Here is a 22115-nt window from a genome sequence, read left to right as displayed (position 1 = left end):
AGTCATCCATCAGTTTACTCTGAGACAAACTAAATTTCATTTTTCAGGTGAGAAAGAGCTCTTGTGAAGGACAAGGCCAGGGTGACTGAGAGGTTGTATCTTAACAGAAAAAGGATACTAGAATCCTAGGTTATGATATCCATAACTCACTCACCAGAAATTATAAATTGGGATGTTTAATGTAAATTTGACACTGAAAAGAGGCTGGGATAAGAAAGTTGATAGTGACTTTAAGGGGGGCAACAACAACGTACAGCTCTTCATCATACCTTCAAAATATTTTCATAATTCCATCAGGCTTGTCCCCTAGATGATTTATGCAAAGCCAAGCCTGTAGGTAGTCCAAGGCATGGCTGTGCCCCTTTGCTTTCACCATCTACCTGGAAAAGATTTAGTGTATAAAAGAAATAGGGCCAGTGTGGACACATATATGGACTTGAATCAAGACTGAAGCAAATCCAAAGATCTCAGGATGGAAATCAAATATTTGTGGGATGTAGTTCATGTCAATATATGCACTAAACACAACTCTTGCCCTTGGAACAGCAATCCCTTAGAGATATCTGTGACCACAACCTTGGTTGCTTTTTCAGGACAGTTCTCACCATTTGGACCTAGCTGTGATATCCAAAGCAGCAGCATCTCACAAACAGTTTTTCAACTAGGATAGGATCAAAAGAACCTGCAATAATAGCATGCAGCAGCAATAATAATTGTTGATCCAGAATAAAAAGTGATGAAAGACATTTCCATTCAGAAAAATAGTCTATATATTTGTAGTATACTTTGATGACACTGAAGGCCTAGAATGTTGCATAGCAGCAACTAAGGAGGAAGGTGATGGTATATTAGATTTAACATCTTTACTCCCCTTTTCATTTTTCATAACAGTTTTCTGCAGTTTTTTGACACATTAACCAAACATATACAATCTCAGTATTTTTCCCTTTTTCTTTATTTTTCAAGACTCATCATCATGGCTGGGCTTTGCGAACGAAGATTTGGGGAAGGCTTTACCCACGTTTGTTACAAGCGCGCTGGTGGCTAAAAAGGCCGATACGAGACAGGCATGTCCGGTTGCAAAAGGCACAGCAGAAAGACTCCTTAGGCGGTATGTTCTGCAAGACATGATTCTTTCTGCATTGTCTTTTCTCCTCGAGAGTGATCCTGTGTGCTTTCTCAAAGGAAGCAGCAGTGTTATGGATGGTGTGTCTCCAGGCCTTCCGATCGGAGGCCAGAGTAGACCAGTGATGAAGATCAATATGGCCAAGGCTGAGATGTTGTTTCAGGGAGTCCTTGTATCTTCTCTTCGGGGCTCCTCTCTTGCGGCAGCCAGTGGTAAGTTCACCATAAAGCAAGATCTTAGGGAGGCGGTGGTCCTTCATCCTTGAGATGTGCCCTGCCCAACGCAGCTGTGTTCTCAGTAACATGGCCTCAATACTTGGGACTGCTGCTTGTTCTAGAACAGATGTATTGGTCACATAATCTGACCAGTGAATTTTAGGATTGTATGGAGGCAGAGTTGATGGAAGCGTTCTAGGAGACACAGGTGGTGGTGGTAGATCCATATAGAAGAGTAGGCAGCACTATGGCTCTGTAAACACTGATCTTTGTACTTTTCTTCAAGTGTTTATTTCGCCAAACTTTTATGAAGCTTTCCGAAGGCACTATATGCCTTTGCTAACCTGTTGTCTATCTCTCCGTCAATCTTACCGTCCAAGGAGATGAGGCTACCTAGGTAGTTAAACTACTGGACTGATTTGAGCATTTTTCTTTTTCTTTATTTTTCAAGACTATTATGAAACGTAATATGATTGTATTTATGTCAGTATGTAAAACTCTATTCTTCCTGGTCTTTTACAAAAGATTGTTGGGGTGGTGCTTTGCATTTCTTTAAATTAACTCCCAACAGTAATAAATATAATAATACTACAATCTGTGGGATTTTTTTAAATTAAAAAAATTCTCTTTAAAAAGTCACATAGTCCCAAAATGTGGGTTTATTATTATTATTACTAAAATAGCATGCAATATTTTAGTTTTGGACAAGGAATTCACCAAAACTGGTTTCTCAGAAATTTTGCAGTTGTTTTTTGTGTATTATTTATATTTTCTAGGTATTCTCAATAGAAATAAATGAATAGATTAAATGCAGTCACATTTTTGACTATCAGCCTTTGAGATTACAACACATGATCATAGTTTCTGAATATTCATTTGTGAATTGAAGCAAGCTTAAGGTCTAACAGCTAGCTTATTTTCCTTTTGTATGATGTGCAGATCTCTATTAATAATTATAATCAGAAGTAGATAACATGCCATCTTTTTCTCACTGCCTGGTGGAACAGGAAACACAATAGTAAATTCATTTTTCTTTCTTCCTGCAGAGTAAGATGGTTTCAGTGGCTGCCCTTTGAGTAAGTCTACATGACTGCCCTTTTAGTAAGTCTACATTTCAGATCAGCTGCACGCTTCCAGTAAAAATTTCTGAATTTTTTCCACTGACACAATGTACATCTCATGGGAATTGGTATTGGAATGCACAAGCTCAATTCTTTCTAAATGAAAATATACTTAGGGATGCACCACTGAAATAAACCTCAATAGGCTACAATCACTACAGTTGTTCAGTACACAGTACTGAATGGTAACCCTCTGAAATGTATGTAACGTAGAATGTTCCATTTTCCATGGCAGCTGCTTCCCTCTACAGCCCTTCCCATTGCATGGTACTTCCTGTCAATGTTACAGCTGTTTTTTATCTTTTTAGCTCATTAGGCAAAAAAAAGAAGTCATGTTTTTTCCTCTTCCCATAATGAACAACTTTGACAGCATTAACAGCCTACATGAATTCCTTGCAGAGGAAAAGTTAGTACAAACTCTAAGTTTCCATACAATCCCATTTAATTAGAAGCTATTTAATTATTTAATTTTTTTAAAAGAGATCATGAATTATAGGCATGATCCAGAAAAATTGTAAGCACCCACTTTACACTTAGAACACTGCATTCCATAAGTATTTTCTAGCTTAAAGTTAAACAAGTCTTTAGTCAAACTGTCTACATTTTGAGAATTATGATAGATGTGACAGTCTCCAGGAGTGGACAATGAGAGATGCCCTGTAGCAACACTGATCATAAACCAGAAAAATGCTAGTTTAATACAGGTTGGCCAGAAAATATTTCTTAAAAAAAACCAAACCAAAACCACATGAAAAATGGATATTAAAAAAAAATCATTGATGTATTTTTTTAAAGCTGAAGGCATTTTTTTACTGCTAGTGTACATATAGAGATGAAAGCAAGGAAATACAGGTATATTGACTGCAAGTAGTGATTTTAGAACTACTGTTTTAATAGTTGCTATGCTGCAGTGCGTTATGGAGACAATAGGTGTTTCTGAATGACTGTTACACGTTCAGTATATATTCAAGTTTCCATGTTCACCCAGTCTGTGTAATTGAGTGGAGAACTGATACACCCCCTAACAGCTGATATATGTTTCTATCTCCCCCATAAACTTCCATGCCACCCCCTTCTCCAAGCATTCACAGTCACAAGTGGAAGATTATAAGTTTTACAAAATATTAACTCTACCACTGGAAAACAGACACGGTATGCTGGATTTAGGACAGAGATGAAACAATAATCTGCAATCACCACAAAATATGCAACAGGTTTGGGTCACAGTGCTGCCATTGAGCAGACCTAGACTAAAAAAATATTCTTAAATATTTACAATAGTTATTGATATTAATTAATTAAAAATATTTTCACGATGCTTCTAATTGAATACCATTTTCATTGCCCATAATCTCATCTATTAAATTTGTCAAAGAATTTAGAGAGTTACTAACAACCCAAATAACAAAACAGATATTAAATATTTTAACTTCAGATTTTCATGCATCAATAGACATAAGAAACCTTTTTGTCTCTCCATAACATAATGGCATACTGTGAGTCACCTAATGTGAGCAGAAAATGTTATCTAGGGAATCTATTACTAAACAACTAAAGTCACTTTATCTGCCCAGGAAATTGCAGAGGCTCTTTTGTGGGGTAAGACATGCCCAAGACGTTTAGAAGAACAAAAAGCAGGAATTTGTTATAAAGAACTGTTTATTTTTATGTTCATTTTTTGGTTTTATTTTAGGGAAACTATGATAAAGACTGAAAGCTCTATGACAAATAAAAATGAAAAAATGGAAAAAATTGTTTGGTACAGATAAGGAAGTTTCAGAGTGCTGGTGAGTCAGAATTCTTTTGCTTGACTCAACATGACAAATAAATGTAACGTAAAACAAAATACTGCATTTGCTAAAATAAATACACATTAAAATGAATATAACTATAGATAGCTGCAGTGCTTAGAGAAATAGAGCTCAAACTGAAATAAATGTAATACACTGAAAAAAGCATGCAACTTTTACAGAACATGATAAAATGAACACTGCACAATTTAAAACTGATTGACAGGTAATGAACTATAAAATCTATATTGAAATGGAAATGACAGAGAAAGAATAGCACAAAGCATCAATGCTATAGTCACAGAACTGAAAGATGGGAAAATTTCTGAGACAGCGGCTCACTGAAATTAAGCAAATTAAAGACTGATGAAAAATCTATGTGTTCTGATTGAATTATCCAGTTTCTGAGAGACAGAATAGCACTGTAATTTAACATGGCTGTTAAATGGATTCTCCTGCTTCTGGAAAACTTCTTCTAAGGTTGAAAATGAAACACCGGTAAGACAAAATGTATTCCTTCACATCTGGTCTTTCCTTGGGTGTGGTAACATATTTTAACCACATTGTCAGTTTACTATCCAAGTATCAATATGGTAAGTGCTTAATGAAGTAAAAATCAGTTTATTTTGAACTTTCAATCCAGGACTAATTTGCTTTGCACCTGTTTTGAATTCATTTGTAAGTAAATCTCCCAAACTATTTGATAAGCAGAATTCAGATAGTAATGTTCACTTGTAACATTGTAACTTACTAGAATGACTTTTTATTTCTTTTTCCCTTTTTCCTTTCCTGCACAGAAGAACACCTTTCAATATTTGTAGTTTCATTTAAAGGAGTGCAATCCCACGTTTACAGCCTCTAGCTAATCTGCAGAATACATCACTTTCAAAATGTTTTCAAATAAACACTGTGATAAGAACTCATTAAATCCATGATAAATTTTGTTACTTATAAGTGATCTACACTCAGCTAAAAGTTTGAAGATTACTGCTCCAAACCATTCATTCTATCACAACTGTCTGCATTAAGTCAAACAATGAGCCACTTTATTGTTTTTTTCTAAGAAGGAAAAATAGCAAGTTGGCAAAGACCTATTTCAGGAAAATTAAGGAATGTGTTTACAAAAATGATTGGTTCTTTAGGGATGTTCTCAAAACTTTCGATCTGAACACAAGTTGATTTTCATATGAAGTATTCTATATCCTGATATACTGTCTCTAGAGACAGTCAATAAGCAACTGGAATTTTCCTGAAGTAGTAGCTGCAATTGAAAGAATATGAAATATGATAGTCTAGCTATTATATAAGAGGATTTTTATTTCAAGATTTTGATAACTTCAGTCACCATCAGCCAGAAAGTGCTATTAGGTTGCATGTTCATAATCTTTGTACAAGCAGGTCATTCAATTTTGCCTTGCATTATGTTTGTTTAAACAGGTTCTCAAAACATAATTTGTTCTTGTTTTGAAGTCATCAATAGATATCCACTGTGTTTTTATGGATATATTATACAGTTTCCAGGCTTTCTCTCTGTTCACAAGCATGTGCTAAGGTTAATCCTTTCAGTTTATCATAAAGAGAACAGCATAGGTGCTCTATACCTTCTTAACACAGCCTAAAAAACACACTCAAATAGTCCACTGACAACTTCAACATATTAATCTTTAAGATACCTTTCCTAAGCATACTCAGTGAATTTTTCTCTCTTATACCACACTACCTCTATTAGATGTTTTTAATGTTCAGTTCTTCAACGTCATGAAGTAATATTTAAATACCAAAGACCATGATATTCTTTCAGCAGGTACTCCAGACACTGAGGATAACAGGTTTCCAATTTTTCTGGCCTTTTTCCAGCAGCATAGAAGGAACTAACTATCCTCATCATTAAGCTCCTTTCCCATATCTTTGAAATCCTGAAATTATGAAATCACCTGGCTACAATTCATCTCTGAATCAGATCTTGTTATCTTTATATCTGTATGATTTAATTTTATATTTATTTTTTGCCATTAATCACTCAATATTCTTAGATTTTATATCATGCTCAGATCTCCCTATTTCCATTCATCCTGTGCTCATTTAATGCTTTAAATGTTAATCTTGTAATAATTTTTCTACAAATTTAAAATTTAAACCAGTCTCTACTGTGCTTAAATTATTTCAGATAAGTAGCTATTTTCAATAATACGTACCTCAAATAAGAAAAAAAAAATTTTCTTTGTAATGTTTCCTTCAGTGCTAGTCGTACCAATTTTTCTCTTAGGCATGCTAACATATTTCAATTCAGATTATCAAAAGGGAAGTACATTTTCTTGAAGAATAGGACATGACTGTAAGAATTCTCAGAAAGAGTAAAATCCTTCTTCCTGTCACTATGCAAAGGATTATTTTTAACTACCTGTGGGTTTTTTCTAGTCTGTAATAGCCTGAAAATATACATGTCAAATAAATCAGTGAATAAGGAGGAATGAAATGGAACAGATCCATTAAAAAGGGTAGAGTGAAGTGTGTTCACTGCTCCAGTGCACTGAAATGAATTTAGTTTGAATTAGTTTTACTACACTGTTGTATTGGAATACTAAACACAAGACTGTAGGCAATTTACAAAAATAACTAAATAATGCACAGAGAAAAATTGCAAATCTATACTGACAGATCTCCATTGTCAAAACACTCCTCAGAATAATAAATAATATCCAGATAGAGATATTTCATCAATTACTGCAGAAATAAAGTGGTTTGTATCAACCTGTGAAATGTAAATCCCTGAAGTTTCTGTGTAACGAAAACTTCACAGTTGGATACAATTCTAAGAATACTGCTAAGAAATGTAAAAATTTGGAATAGCAAAAATGTTCCTTCAGTTATACAATATATTAAAACATTCCGTACAATGGCTTTGTCCAGGAGTAGTTATCTTTGTCAAGGACAAAATTCAGAATGTATACCTGATTAGTATGGGAAGTGTATAACACATAACTCAAGAAAATATGAAATACTTAAAATACTTCTAATGGAAAAATAAAGATATTAAAGAATACAAGTACAGAATACAGTTAAACTCTCCAAAATGTAAGTTAAAATTCATCCTAATTCATCTGAGAACAGTACAGTACTTAATTATCAAGTTATAAAAATTTCAGAAAAAGAAAAGAAAAGTCAAATTGGAACATGGGTGATACCAAAGATATCTAAGAAAGATATTTTGTGTAGACTGAATTGGAGCTAGAGTTGTGTTATGTGGAACTGAACCCCACTGAGATTAGCTCAGTTGGTTAGAGCATGGTGCTAATAACACCAAGGTTAGGGGTTTGATTCCCACATGGGCCGCTTAAGAGTTGGATTTGATGATCCTAGTCGGTCCCTTCCAACTTAGGATATTCTGTGACTCTGTAAACTAAGATATGCTACATGGGAATTGGGTGTCTTTTTTTTTTTTTTAACAGGCTTTTAGAAAAGAAAAGGAAAAAGCAAGTCTTGCCTATTCATTCATCTTAACTTTAACAAAGAAACTTGAGATACAATGTTAAGATGGCACTTAAAATGCCAATTATTTTGGCTTTTCAATCAGTAACTGACAAAGATTTTTGTGAAAGGAAGAAAGGGGCAAGTAAGATGAACTTCAGACTCTATTAGAAGGGTAATGAGATGGTAAAGAAAGAAGCCATGATTTCCTATTGTTACAGCATCAGTTATTAACTGCAGAAAATTACCTAAACAGCATCACATAGAGAGTAGAAGATGCAGCAGATGTAGGAAAAAGGGACTTTATATATTCTTGATTTTGCATGATCTATAAATAATGGCCCTTGGGATTAATATTTTCTCACAGTTAATGACTATACCACTTTGGGGGCAAACTCCTCTGGATAGTCATTAATTGTCAAGAAATGCTAACCTCACAGGTCATTCTTACTGAAGTGCTGTGTAATGCATGTAATAATTATGTAAATGCTGAGTATCACTGCAATAAATATTTAAATGAGGTGATTAGGAAAAGCTTATAGGTTATTCTTGAGCAAGTGCAGGGTGTGGAAAGTGGGCAAAAGGAGTGTCTGTGGACACTTGCATTCAATGGCAACCAAACCTAAATGTTTTTATTCTCTGACAAAATGAACACGGGGTTAAGGCTTAGTGCTGTCAAAGATGAGGGATACTGAGACTGCGAGATAGAATCCAGTTTGGATCTCTGCCCTTTATGGTATTTGGCTGCAGTGGGAGGAATTTTGCATTGCAGTGCAAAGTAAATAGAATCCACTGCCAAATGTTCTCTATGTGTCACAGAGGTACATGTTCAGAATCAGAGCATCTATTTTGTTCACCCTCCTTAGATTTGGATGGCTAGTTCAGACACCTCCCTTAGGAGTATAACCATTATTGTCTCTAGTGAAAGCTATGCATCTCCAAAGAATATCCCTGAATTTTAAGCACTGAGCCTCCTTGAGTTTGCCAGTCAGACATATTGATAGAGGAGGAAGTTTTCCCTCATGAATTTAGATAGCCAAAAGAAAGATTGCTGTCAGGCGTGTCTACTCTGAATTCAAAGCACTGGATTCTCTACTGTAGATAGATATATACCTGGGCAGCTATCACTCTTTTTGAAATGCTGATGTCCACAGGGTCCACTTTTTGCATAATAGCCACTAAAAACAGAGAACACGTGTAGGAAGTGAGTATTCATGGATCATTTCCTTCCTAAATATGAGGGAAATTCAACTTACTTTACCTTCTTCCCAAGTATATTAGCTTCTAGATGACAACAGACAGAACTAGAAGCACTGTCCACAATTCTTATGGAAGTAGGACTGCTGCATAGGCACCCCCCCCCCAAGAATCCAATTTGACCCAGAAGTCAAATATTTAGCCAACTCTTCAAGCTTTTAGATAGAACATTACACATGGAAAAGTTTGCTTTTGTGTTCATACCTCAGATTCTGTTTTGGTTTTTATGTTGTATCAAACACTAAATAAAAAAGCAAATGCTTGGAAAGATCTTCCTATCCCAAATATTACATTATCTAGATTCTACATCTGTGAAAAAAACACTGGCCCTCTCTAAGACATTGGGTGTCTGCTCACCATTTATCAGAAATGCAGTGAAATTTGAGCAAAATTTATCCTACTAACTTCTTACAAGGATGCACTTCTGTACATTATGCACTACTTAACACCACACTTTGTTCACCGCATAGGATGTTTGGTTCTATTTGGAAGTCAACTGAATATCCATTCTTCAAAATTAGGATGGAAATATCCAAATTATGGAATTACTTGGATATAGGTGCCACAAACCCATTTTATGTATCAAGATCAGTCATCTGCAGCCATCATACAATCCTTTCTAACTCGTGAAGACTGTTTAGGGTATGCTGAATATATTGTACTAATTATGAATTTGTTTATAAAAGCAACAGTCTTACTATTGTAACAAAAACAGAAGCTTGTCACACATATATTATAAATATATTAAGTATGTAATTAATACTAGCTTGCTTGGAACCTTATGTAAGACTACTAAAATATTACAGTTAAGAATGTTATATATCTTATTTTTTCAAAATCATGATAGCATAACATAGCCAAACAAAATTTCATTTAGGTATGTGAACAACAAATACACTAAAATGTTATACAAAAATGAACATAGCTGTAAATAGGGTCAAAGAAACAAAGAATTTCAGGAGGACAAGATAAACACAAGAGTATGCAAATATGCAGGACACTTTCCCAAATGCACAACAAGGACAACCAGCAAAACCAAAAAAATATAAAAGAAATATAAAAGAAGAAGTACTGAGAGCAGAAGAGATTCCACCAGCTATTCATGGAGAGGAAGGGATGGGGGAAGGAAGTACCATAAAAACATCGGGGACAGATGAGGAAAAAAACCCCAAAACACTTCTTTTATGACTTCTCTTGTTAAATTGCTAAAACCAACGTGAAACATGACAGTAAATATTACTGTTGACTATACAGCTTCTGGTCTGTGGTATTGTATACTCGTAGCTAAATTAGAATAAAAATGGCAGAGTCTAACAGCACTGTACATGTAGCACTAATGATGCATTTAACTGATAATAAGAACTGATTGAATTTATAAAAGGGATTGACCGTTCATAAGTAGTGTCATTAGTGAATGAGCTTTTGTTAATGGATTAAAACTGATCTGGCTTATCAGCCTTCTAAATCTTCCCATCTCAGTGATCGTTGATTTCCTCACTCATACTTGTATATGTTGCTGCACTACAAACACTTATATATGAAATTCTGCATGTCAAAGCAGAATAGAAATAAGATTTAGAGAAATTTACTGTGGGGTAGCCATCACAAAAAATACTGCATTTACAAAAGATGGTCATTTCCAGAAAGGAACTCAGAGATGACAAGTATAATTAAAATATTTGTTTGAAATGCCTCTAAGAATATATCTGACATGACAAGAGAATACTATTAGGCATCATACCTTCAAAATAAATTGTAGAGAAAAATGAGTGATTCTTAATTGCCATTAAGACAGATTTTTTTTGTTATTGTTCATTTATTTATCTTCTAAAGAGTTTTAATTTTGTGTCGAAAGTCCAAAGTGATGTATACTCCACCTTCTGTGTTATGACAGGAAGTAGGAACTATGTTAATCCAAGACTAATGTGTAGGACATATTTGAATGATTTGGACTGGAGTACACAGACAATATACCAAACTGGTTATAAGTAGATAATAATATAATAAATAAGATGATAATAAGGGTATAATTAAGTAGTATATTGTGTTTAGTACATAGTCCAGACGTACATTCTCACAGTGAGTGTATATATATATATATAAATACACACAGACGTATATATATACATCCCGGCACTCAAAACTAGAGAACTTTTTCTGGTTTTCAATCTTCTTTCTTATATTTCATAGGGCTATGAAAGGCCAAACATACATGTACCCTCTCAGACCTGATTCAGCCAGAGAACTGCTGTGTTACCACATACTTTAAGGATTCTTTGAAAAACAGAAAAAGAGTAGATTTTTTTTTTATTATTGATAAATAGACTTAAAGACCTACAGATACTCAAGAAATCTTTGTATGTTCAAGTGATATACACATTACAAGCAGTAATCCTATAGCATTCATGATTTCCTCAATGTAGAATTTAAATACCCTCCCATGAAAAAAAGACCAAAACCAAAAACACAGAGCACAAGTTCACCAGAATATGTATTATCTCTGAAAGCCTTAAGGTAATGTAAACAAACTTTTTGGTAGTTTTGCTCCCTGTAACTGTGGTTAGAATTTCAAGGGACTTTTAAGCAGATGAGAGGCTACTGAAGTATCAAAAGAACTTGTTTCATTGCCGGTACCGGAGATGGGAAAGCTCTATCATTTTGTCAAAAGTGATACCACAGCTCAGTATACAGTTCAGTCCTTTGCATGGAAAAATGTATGGCATGGGTATTAAATATCAAAACCATGAGTCTGAGGCTCTTCAAGACCACTCTTAAAAATAAAGGGGCTCCTTGCATTTTCAGAGTGCTGTCAAAAAATATACCTTAGGGATGAGATTGTGTTTTTTGGTGAAAAAATGATCTCTTGTTTTAAGTGGAACTTGGAAACCTTCATAAGTATCTAACCTCCTTTCTCACCAAAATTACTTAAGACAAGAACAGCACTTTCTTAGGTGGGTACAAAAGTATGTAGACTGATACAGGCTCAAAGTAAAGCTTAACAACCATCCTGAGCATAAGGATCAAGGCGTCGAGGATGTGGAATACTAACAGGAAGTTTGAGTCTTTCTGGGGAAAAATAATTTTCATCCATCACGTGTGGCTATCCTACTGTAAAAATTAGTTAGTCTGAGTGTAGGAGACCACCAGAAGGAAACAGAAAGGAAGGCTGTTAAGAAATCAGCACTCAAAGGGAATTGAGATTTTTGAACAAGAAGAATGTCATCCCAGAAAGAGCACCATCTGAAGCTATGACTAGAAATTTCAGAGCCTGACCTCAGGCAGAATGAAGTTGTATGCTACCTAATGTTCTATCAGAGCCTATCATCCCATCAAGTTGTAGGATGAGTCTCCAGACAAGGAATCAAGAAGGTGCCATGTATGTGCATACCTGTCCCCCTTCCCTGTACCCCAGTACCGCATGTCACATTAGATACACAGACATTCTGTATATAGAGAATGATGGTATTGCTCCCAAGATGGATTTGCAGATCTTGAGTAATCTGTACTTACACCACTTGAAGAGTAGGTTAAATTAATAAACTTGTTTGCTTTACAACATGAGTTTGCTTTTGTATGTTCTGGGAATGCTGTGTTCTAGCATGTATTTACTAAAGTAATGATTGTCACATATGCGGTTGTCTGTTATGCTTTTTTATTTATGCTGCTAGTGGACATTATTAATTGTTTTCAGCTTAATTTTATGAGACTATATAAAATATAGTCTTAGAGGATTGCCATAAAATCATGTGCAAAGGTGATTCCAGTATGAGGGGGTTTTTTAAATTAAGAATAAAACCTGAAAAGAAAATTGGTTAACAGCATGTTCTTTTCCGTAAATAAAAGCAGGGATCTCTGAAAAGAGACATAAGTGGCAGAATTCAGTAAAAGGAGGTATTTCTATTGCAAAGAAATTATGTGTGCTGTGCACATGATCATTACTGCCCAAAGCCATAGGATGAAACGCTGAGTTAAAACTGACCTATTTAGCTGTAGCCCAAAAAATGCAAAATATCATTTTCTTTTTCCAAAGAAAAAATCCTTGAGGAAAAGATGTTATACTTTCCTCCACATAAATTGTTCAGTCGCTTTTTAATATTCTTAGCTCCCTGTAGAAATTATCACCACTTTTAAAATATTTCACCTAATCTACTTTCTTTTCGTTTTCCTTGGAAAAATATATTTGAATTATGTAAATCATTATCCATCTGTCAATATGAAATGTTATTAAGAACACTTAGAAATAATATATACCCACAAAAATATACAAATATATGTACTGGAGAACTGTACAACTAAGCAAAACATATTTTATCCCCTATTCTTGTTTGCAGGATAATAAACCTCAGTCAGAAGAACTGGAAGGATTGTTTTCATTGTTCTTTGTGCCCTCAAGAACATTATAAGAAGAGATGGTAATTTATGGGGGAAGACTTGAAATTTTGCTTTAGATGGTATTGCTCTTTAGGACAGGATGAAAAATTTGAGTCTCGTATTTTGGAGCTAAAACACCATTATTATTTTAATAAACAATAGAAACCTTAGTGAACACAATAAATAAATTAGATGACTAGCTGTCCAATGACCTCTTATTCAGTCTCTGAAAATGCAGCCTCAGGTTTGATATGGATTGTTAAAACTTTTAAAGAAATATTCTGTTACAGAACCTTTGAAGCAGAGTAGTGGTATTTAGGAGACAGCAATAGCATTATTTCAAGTCAACAATATTCTTACCACAGTGCTAAATCCTTGTAACAAGTTATATATCCATGTGGAAAGTTTCAGTTTTACATATTAGGAATAAGCATTTTGCTCACTTGGATTTACTTTTCCATAGAGTCTAGATATAAATCACAGGCTTGGTTTGGCTTTCAATTTCTTAGATTGTTCTATTTAGCAGCTTGCATAATAAATACTAAAATAAGTAAACACTACAGTGTCTGCAATAACCTGAACTTATATCTTAATTCTTACGTAAGTAGAAAGCCAGACGCACATCTTAACCAAATCCTCCCCTAAGATGGTTTTAAATTTAGGAAAATACTACATGTTCTCTTACAATATTTGACTTGAAATGTTATAACTATTTTGGTATAAATCTAAGAAAAAATTTACAGTTTTTCTTAACAACTACTCCTTCAAAAAAGACATGACTTCACTGATTTCTAAGAAAATACAGAAGATATTTTACCTGCATGTTCATATATTTAGATACACATAGGCCTTTGTTTTATAAAACAGTTATCAAAAACTAATTATGTAGTTTTCAGGTAATTTCTAGTGATAAAAGATTCAGAGGGAAGGGAGTTTTTGTAATTCAAAACCCTAGTCAGTCTCTCTCTAACTACTGCATGACTTGGCTATCCAGCTAAATGCTACAACCTAATATGTACTGTACAGATCTGACTTTCCTTGCCCCCATAAGAACATTCTGTTTTTCTAGCTGTAGGACTACAATATACCTGAATCTAGACATCTTTCTAGTAAACTCAAAAACATTATTTGCTTTACTTTTTACCATGCATAATTGGTCAGAATGAATCTTGTCATTTTTTTCTTGTACTATCAAACATTATCCAGTAAAGCTCAGTATTAGCACCATTGCATTTGACAGCAATGTATAACACCTTCTATTGTGTGAACAGTTAGAAATTAACTGAACTGAGACATGTAAATGAGTCTCACTGCAAGAATTTTTATAACACATTTGAATTCAATGGGCACATTCTGGATCCAAAATTCTTCATTAATATACATTTCATGAAACGATTTACAGAAATGCAAATTAATTCACTCCTATAAAGTGATTACAGCATTTTCTAATTTATCTTTACAAAAAAAATTTTCTTTCTATTCACTTTTCACTCTAGTTTAAGTCACACAGTGGTACTTAAGAGTAAAGATGGAAAGAACTGGGAGGCTTCACATTGTCTTCTAAAGGTTAACAATCAGTCTTTGGAGAGACTTTTAATACTTCTGCTGAAAGAAATATCCAGAACTAAAGGTCTTTCATTTAAAAATATAACATTATCAAATACCTAGAAAAAATCCTTCTGCTTGAAACAAAAGAGTTTTTCAAACAAGTAGAAGTGCCCTAAATGCTATATAAGATTGTGTTATCTTCTACTTCATGATCTTCTTATTCTCCTCCCTAGTCAGATAACCCAACATACATGATTTGATGAATTTAACAATTGTTTTCTTCTTTTAAATGTAGATCACAAGGTCTCCAAGAAAACATACATTTTTAGGTATTTGAATACTATAAAGTACCCATAGAACAAATTCTGCATCTCTAAGAACAACCACAGTAATGTCAAGATTTTTCTGTTGTCTAAGTGCTTCCAGATTTGGTCTGGACACAAATCAAGAAATAAAAACTTAACATGAATAATTCTCTGTATGTCCAAAATCCAAACTATTTTCAGTTTTGGAAGAATGTTTAGGATAGAATTTCCTCACAATACATAAATTTGGTAATGACCTTTTTATGACAACTAACAGAATTAATTATAAATTGCAGAAGCAGTGGGATATACAACTTTTTCTGACCTGTCTTTTCAGTGAATAGAAACTTTTCTCATTCAGATTTGTGTAGTTGCGGCACAGTCTCTATTAAGTCTGAATCAAAAACAAAATTTCACCTGAAGATGGACCAGTAGTTTTGGGATGGGAGACAATCAAGGAAAAATGCATCATTCAACAAAAAAAATGTAAAAAACCAAAAAACCCCACCAAAATCCATAACAAATCAATTCTTATTTTCCCATAAAATAAAACAGGCCTTGGTACAAACAGGAATATCCAATCATGCAGAAGTAAAGCACTAACAGGATAATAATTGACTTTGGATCTCTCATGATTTAATCCTACCCAGCATCTCAGCCCCGTACAGCTCTCACTCACTCCCCTCGGGTGGGATGAGGGAGAGTTAAAATTGAGAAAGGCTATATATGAGATAAAGACATTTTAATAGGTAAAACAAAAACAACACATGCAAGCAAAGCAAAACAAGGCATTCAATAACCACTTCCCATGGGCAGGTAGGTACTCATCTATCTCCAGGATAGCAGGGTTCCATCACTCAAAATGGTTCCTTAGGAAGGCAAATGCCATCACTAAGAATGCACCCCTTCCTTCTTTTCCCCCAGCTTCATATGCTGAGTATGATTCCATATGGTCTGGGATATCCCTTTGGTTAGTAGGGGTCGGGTGTCCTGGCTGTGTCCCCTCCCAATTTCTTGTGCACCCTCAGCCTCCTCACTGGTGGGGAGGGGAGGGTTAAGGCCAGGAAAGGCTTTGACACTGTGTGAGCACTGCTCATCATAACAAAAACACCCTTGTGTTATCAACTGTTTCCAGCACAAATCCATAACACAACCCCATAATAGCTACTATGAAGAAAATTAACTCTTCCCCAGTGAAAACCATCAGGTTGTCACAGGTTTCAAAATCTATTCACAATATACACACAGGAGTATATTGTGTATATCCCTCACAGAGGGATCATCCTTTAGTGCAGGGTTAATTGGCATTGCCAATGTGAAATAACCCCAATTTTAATTGGGATCTATATTGATCTTGTTTGAGTTTCACAAAATAAAATTGAAAAATAAATAAATTCTTATTTAAATATTTTTGAATTAAAAAAGATTAATATATGTGTATAATCATTATGTATGTAAACCTTTTTAACATTGCCCAAATTTAATAAAGATACTGTATTCACTATTTCATAATTATTAGGTGGTCTGTTACAAATATATAAACAGCATTAATTATGTGAAAACATGTGACACATCAGTGGGAATATCTCATTATCAAAACAACCGAGTAGTATATTGTTTGAAAGAGAAGATTGCCTGCAAGAGAATAGCCCAGTTGATTTATCTCTGGAACTGTAAATGATGTTTCACAGAGCAAACGTCACTCCATGTAAAAAGCAATAACGGCATTCCTCCCTTTCCCTCTGACAAACAATTCTCTTCAGTGTCATAATTTTAAATGCATCACTAAAACTGATGCTTTACTGTCCTTAAAAATTCACCTCTCACAAGAAAAATAATTTAGGAGACAATAAGACTAGTGTTCTGTTTATGTAGGCAATCTTCTAATTTTTATGAAGATAGATTAACTCTTTAAAACACTTTTGCTTTCTTTTGTTCATTCCATGTAGAAGATTGAGTCAGATCAAGAGCAAATAGTAAGTCAAAAACACAGTCAATTTTTGAGAAAAAGTCCTGGCTTGAAGCCAGTCATGTCAGATATTAGAGAAGCTAGCAGACTTGTACGATTATTTTAAATTTCTGAAGAGGTAAAGGAATTAAGTTATTTTGTAGTCAGGGGCAGGTGGGAAGGAGGGAAGATCATCGCTCTCTACATTCATGTTAATCGTGGAGAAGACTTAAAACTTCAAGCTCTTTGGGACAGAATAGAACACATCAGCAATAGGCTTATAAAACAGTGTCATATAAATAAAATATTATAATATAAAGCCCTACCTTTCATGTAGAAGTCATCCATTTCTGCTTCTTGACATGAAACAGTTTGGGTTTTTTTCTGTTGGATTAGGTGTCTTCCAGTTTGGCATTTTGAATACATTTATTAAAGGATAAAGAAGCAGTAATATTAGTGCAAAAAAAAGGAGAAGGCACTTGCAGCTGGAATAGGAATTGCACTGATGAAAGTAGGAACCAGTTCTGACATTCAAACTGTGTTGGAAGTAATGTTAAATAAACTAGTTAAAATGCTTTGAAATTTAAGAAAAAGTTGCTGCTTCCTGTGGTTGTACAATGTGTTGGATTTAATTTCACATTTCATAATATTGATTTGGAGAGAAAGACTGAGCATTGAATCAACTTCCAGTCAAACACTAGTTTTCAAGTACAGCCCTTAAAATGTCTAGTACATCTCTATCACTTTAGAGTGTACTATTTTCTTCATAGGAAGAGACAACTAATCAGAAGCAGTATATCAAATCACACAATCATTGAAGTTCAAAACGACATCTGGGGATCATCTAGTCCAATGGATCATCCAGTCATCTGGTCCAATGGTCAAAGCAGAGTCACCAAGCACAGGTTGCTCAAGGCCCTGTCCAACTGGGTTTCTATTTTCTTAGATGGAGAGGCACATCTCTCTCTGTAACCTGGCCTGAAACGTCATAACCCACACTACGAAAAGGTGTTTTACCATGTTCAGGTGGAATTTCCCATGTTACACTCTTCGTCCATTGCCTCTTGTCGTGTCACTGGGCACCACTGAAATGAGCCTGACCCTGTCTTTTTTCTTACTCCCAGCCAATATTTGTACATATTGATAAAATAAACCCTGAGCCTTCTATAGGCTAGACAACCCCACTTCTTTTAGCTTCTCCTCATATGAGAAATGCTCTAGTCCCTTTGTCATCTTCACAGAACTCACTCAAATCTGTCCAGCGCCTATGTTGTGCTGGGCAGTCTGGAGCCAGACCTAGCACTCAACATGCATCTTCCTCAGAGTAGAGGGGCAGTCTTATATTCCTTGACCTGATGGCTGTGCCCTGTCTCGTACAGCCCCAGAGACTGCTGGCCTTCTTTACCACAAACATGTTTTGCTGGTACATGGTCAATTTGGTTCCCATTAGAGTCTTTCTATTGTGCCTTTTGCAATCGGATATGTCTGTCATATATTGGCCTCATAAGCCACCAGCGTGCCTGTAACAAATGTGGATAGAGCCTTCCCAAATCTTCGTTCGCGAAGCCTAGCCATGATGAGCACCATAAGGGCCTTCCTTGCGAAGCTTCTTCACAGCCTGTCAGAATCCAGATGTACGTTATTTCTCCCCCAGTGATGGACTTTGCACTTCCCTTTGTTGGGCTGCATTAGGTTCCTGTCTGCATTAGGTTCCTGTCAGTCCTTTTCTCCAGCCTGTCCAGATCTCTCTGGATGGCAGCAATACCCTCTGGTGCATCAGTTACTGCTCCCAGTTTTCTATCACCAGTAAACTTTCTGAGGGTTCACTATATCCCATTATCCTTATCACTAATGACAATGTTAAGTATTGTAAGCTCAGTATCAGCCCCTGGGGTACATTACTTGCAACTGTCCTCCAGCTTGATCAGCTGCCTGATCACAACATTCTGGGCCTAGATGTTCAGGTCTATTCCCTTGTCCACCTCCCAGTTCATGCTTAATCATCTTGTCTATGAGAATGCTAGAGGAGAGGCAGTGACAAGATAAGCAACATTCACTGCCCTCCTCATATCCACCAAGTCTGTCATCTCATTGCAGAAGACAATGACATTGTTTGAGCAAGTCCATACCAATTACTCCAAACAAGTTCTTGTCCTTTGTGTATTTGGAAATGGTTTCTAGGATTCGTTGCTGCATCACCCTCCAGGGGTCAAAGTGATGCTGACCTGCATGTAGTTCTTCAGACCCTCTTACCTTCTTGAAGGTAGGAGTGACATTTAATTTCTTCCATTTCTGAAAAACCTCACCCAATTGCCCATAACCTTTCAAAGACAATCAACAGTGGCCTCCCAATGGCATCAGTCAACTCCCTCAGTACTCAGGGTCCTCCCATATCCTGTGAAGTTGTGTGTATCACGTTGGCTTACTTTTTCTAACCTCATACTTTCCCACTAAGGGAAAGTCTTCCTTGCTCCAAACCCTTAGCATCCAGAGATTGCTTAAGGTTGTCCTCATTAGTAAAGACTGAGGGAAAGAAGGCGTTGAGTACCTCAGCTTTTCCTGTGTGTTTTGTCACTGTTGCCTTCCCCATTCAGCAGCAGACCCACATTTTCCCTTTTTCTTTGCAGTTTATGTACTTGTGTGAACTTTTCTTATTCCCTTCACGTTCCTTGACAGATTGACAACCATGTGGGTCTTAGCTTTCCTGATCCCATTCCTGCACAACTGGACAGCATTTCTGAATTACTCCCAAATCAGTTGCCTGTGCTTTTTCCACTTCTTGTACACTTCCTTTTTAACTGTGAGATCCTGGGAGATCAAAGGCCTCCTGTTGCCTTTGTTTGAGTTTCTGCTCATCCAGATGCTCAAATTCTTGATCTTGGAGGATGTCATTCTTCAATATTAGTGAGTTGTCTTGGAATTCTCATCTCTTCAAGACAGTCTCCCATGAGGTTCAGGCACATCACTGAAGAGACTAATGGCTGCTCCTCTGAAATCAGTGGCTGTGATCCTGACTTTAGTCCTGCTTCTTCTGTTCAGGATCCTGAACTCCTGCCATAGTCAGTGCAGCCAAGGCTGCCTTGGCCTTCACAAGACAAACAATCCTTTCATGTTTGCAAGTATGAGATCTAGTAAAGCCTCTCTCCTTGTTGTCACCTCAGCCACCTGTGTTAGGAAGTTGCCATCAAGGCACTCCTAAAACCTCCTGAGTTGCTCTGGTGTTCTGTCTCTCTGGCTGAAAGGGACACTAATAGGGACATCTGGCTGAAATGAGAATTTTAACATTGACTGATGATACGGTTTTAGACCTCAATCAGTACCTTTCAGTGGATGGAAAAAAAAAGGGGTAGATAGACCAGATGATTCTGTTAAAATCATGATGTTGAACACATGCAAGAATGATAGAACAAGACTGACATGTTACAGAGTGTATCACACAATCCTGTAACACTTTTACAAGCTGATATCATCAATATATAAGGTATGAATAATAATTCTTTATTTTTCAAAATTCAGTTTTCTGCCAAAAGTGCTGAAAACAGTAATAAATATTTTACTGCATGAATCATGCTGCCTGGAACAAATTTTAATGAATTACATTTAATGCTGCAATCCAAGCATTAAACTGTCAAAGTTGTGATTAATAGAATTGCATTTTAACAAAGGGAAAAAAGCCCTATAAGAGAAGAAAATCATGTTCATTATTACTATGACAGTGGTATGATAAGCGTACTGTATCATCAAACATTTTATAATAATATTTTACAATCATAGACACATATAGAAAATATATTTTAAGGAAATAGCACTGAATCACATACTTTCAAAAAGCCATACTTGATGAACTACACAGTAATGACCTTCTTAATATTACCACTTCAAAAAAAAGAGGGAAGAACAAATATCTTCATTAGGTTCATAGAAGGTCTACTTGTTAAATGAACTACCAAATTTTGGGGCATGACTTAAGTATAGAGTAGTTATTTCAAGAAAATCAAATATCTAACACATTTAAAACTTTTACTTTTGTTTCAGCATGAAAACCCAAACCATTAAACTTTAGATTGACCTGATTGTTTCCACAATTGTTTCATTCAGCCAATGAACCAAAATATCAGTTAGTTGCACATCCTTGTTTTGATGGTACTTTTCTTACTTGACTAGTTTCAGGGAGAGTAAACAGCATAATGGTCTCAAGAGTAGTCTACTCATCATCATGGCTGGGCTTCGTGAATGAAGATTTGGGAAGGACTCTACCCACATTTACTACAAGGGCGCTGGTGGCTAAAAAGAGGCCAATGCAAGATAGACAAGTCCGGTTGCAAAAGGCCAAGCAGAAAGACTCCTTGGATCGTATCGGCAAGACACGATTCTTTCTGCGTTGTCTTTTCTCCTCGAGAGTGATCCTGCATGCTTTCTCAAAGGAAGCAGCAGTGTTATAGATAGTGTGTCTCCAGACCTCCCAGCTGGAGGCCAGAGTAGACCAGTGATGAAGATCAATATGGCCAAGGCTGAGATGTTGTTTCAGGGAGTCCTTGTACCTCTTCTTCGGGGCTCTTCTCTTGCGGCAGCCGGTGGCAAGTTCACCATAAAGCACAATCTTAGGGAGGCAGTAGTCCTCCGTCCTTGAGACATGTCCTGCCCAGCACAGCTGTGTTCTCATCAGCATGGCCTCAATACTTGGGACTGCTGCTTGTTCTAGAACAGATGTATTGGTCACATAATCTGACCAGTGGATGTTTAGGATTGTATGGAGGCAGAGTTGATGGAAGCATTCTAGGAGACACAGGTGGTGGCGGTAAATGACCCATGCTTCGGACCAATATAAAAGAGTAGACAGTACAATGGCGAAATAAACACTGATCTTTGTACTTTTCTTCAGGTGTTTATTTCGCCAAACTCTTTTATGAAGCTTTCCGAAAGCACTATATGCCTTTGCTAACCTGTTGTCTCTCTCTCCGTCAAT

This window comes from Pipra filicauda, unplaced genomic scaffold, assembly GCF_003945595.2.
Source record: "Pipra filicauda isolate LSUMZ 115617 unplaced genomic scaffold, ASM394559v2 scaffold54_size4384275_pilon, whole genome shotgun sequence".
NCBI lineage: Eukaryota > Metazoa > Chordata > Aves > Passeriformes > Pipridae > Pipra > Pipra filicauda.
Note: the sequence above shows the minus strand (reverse complement) of the source record.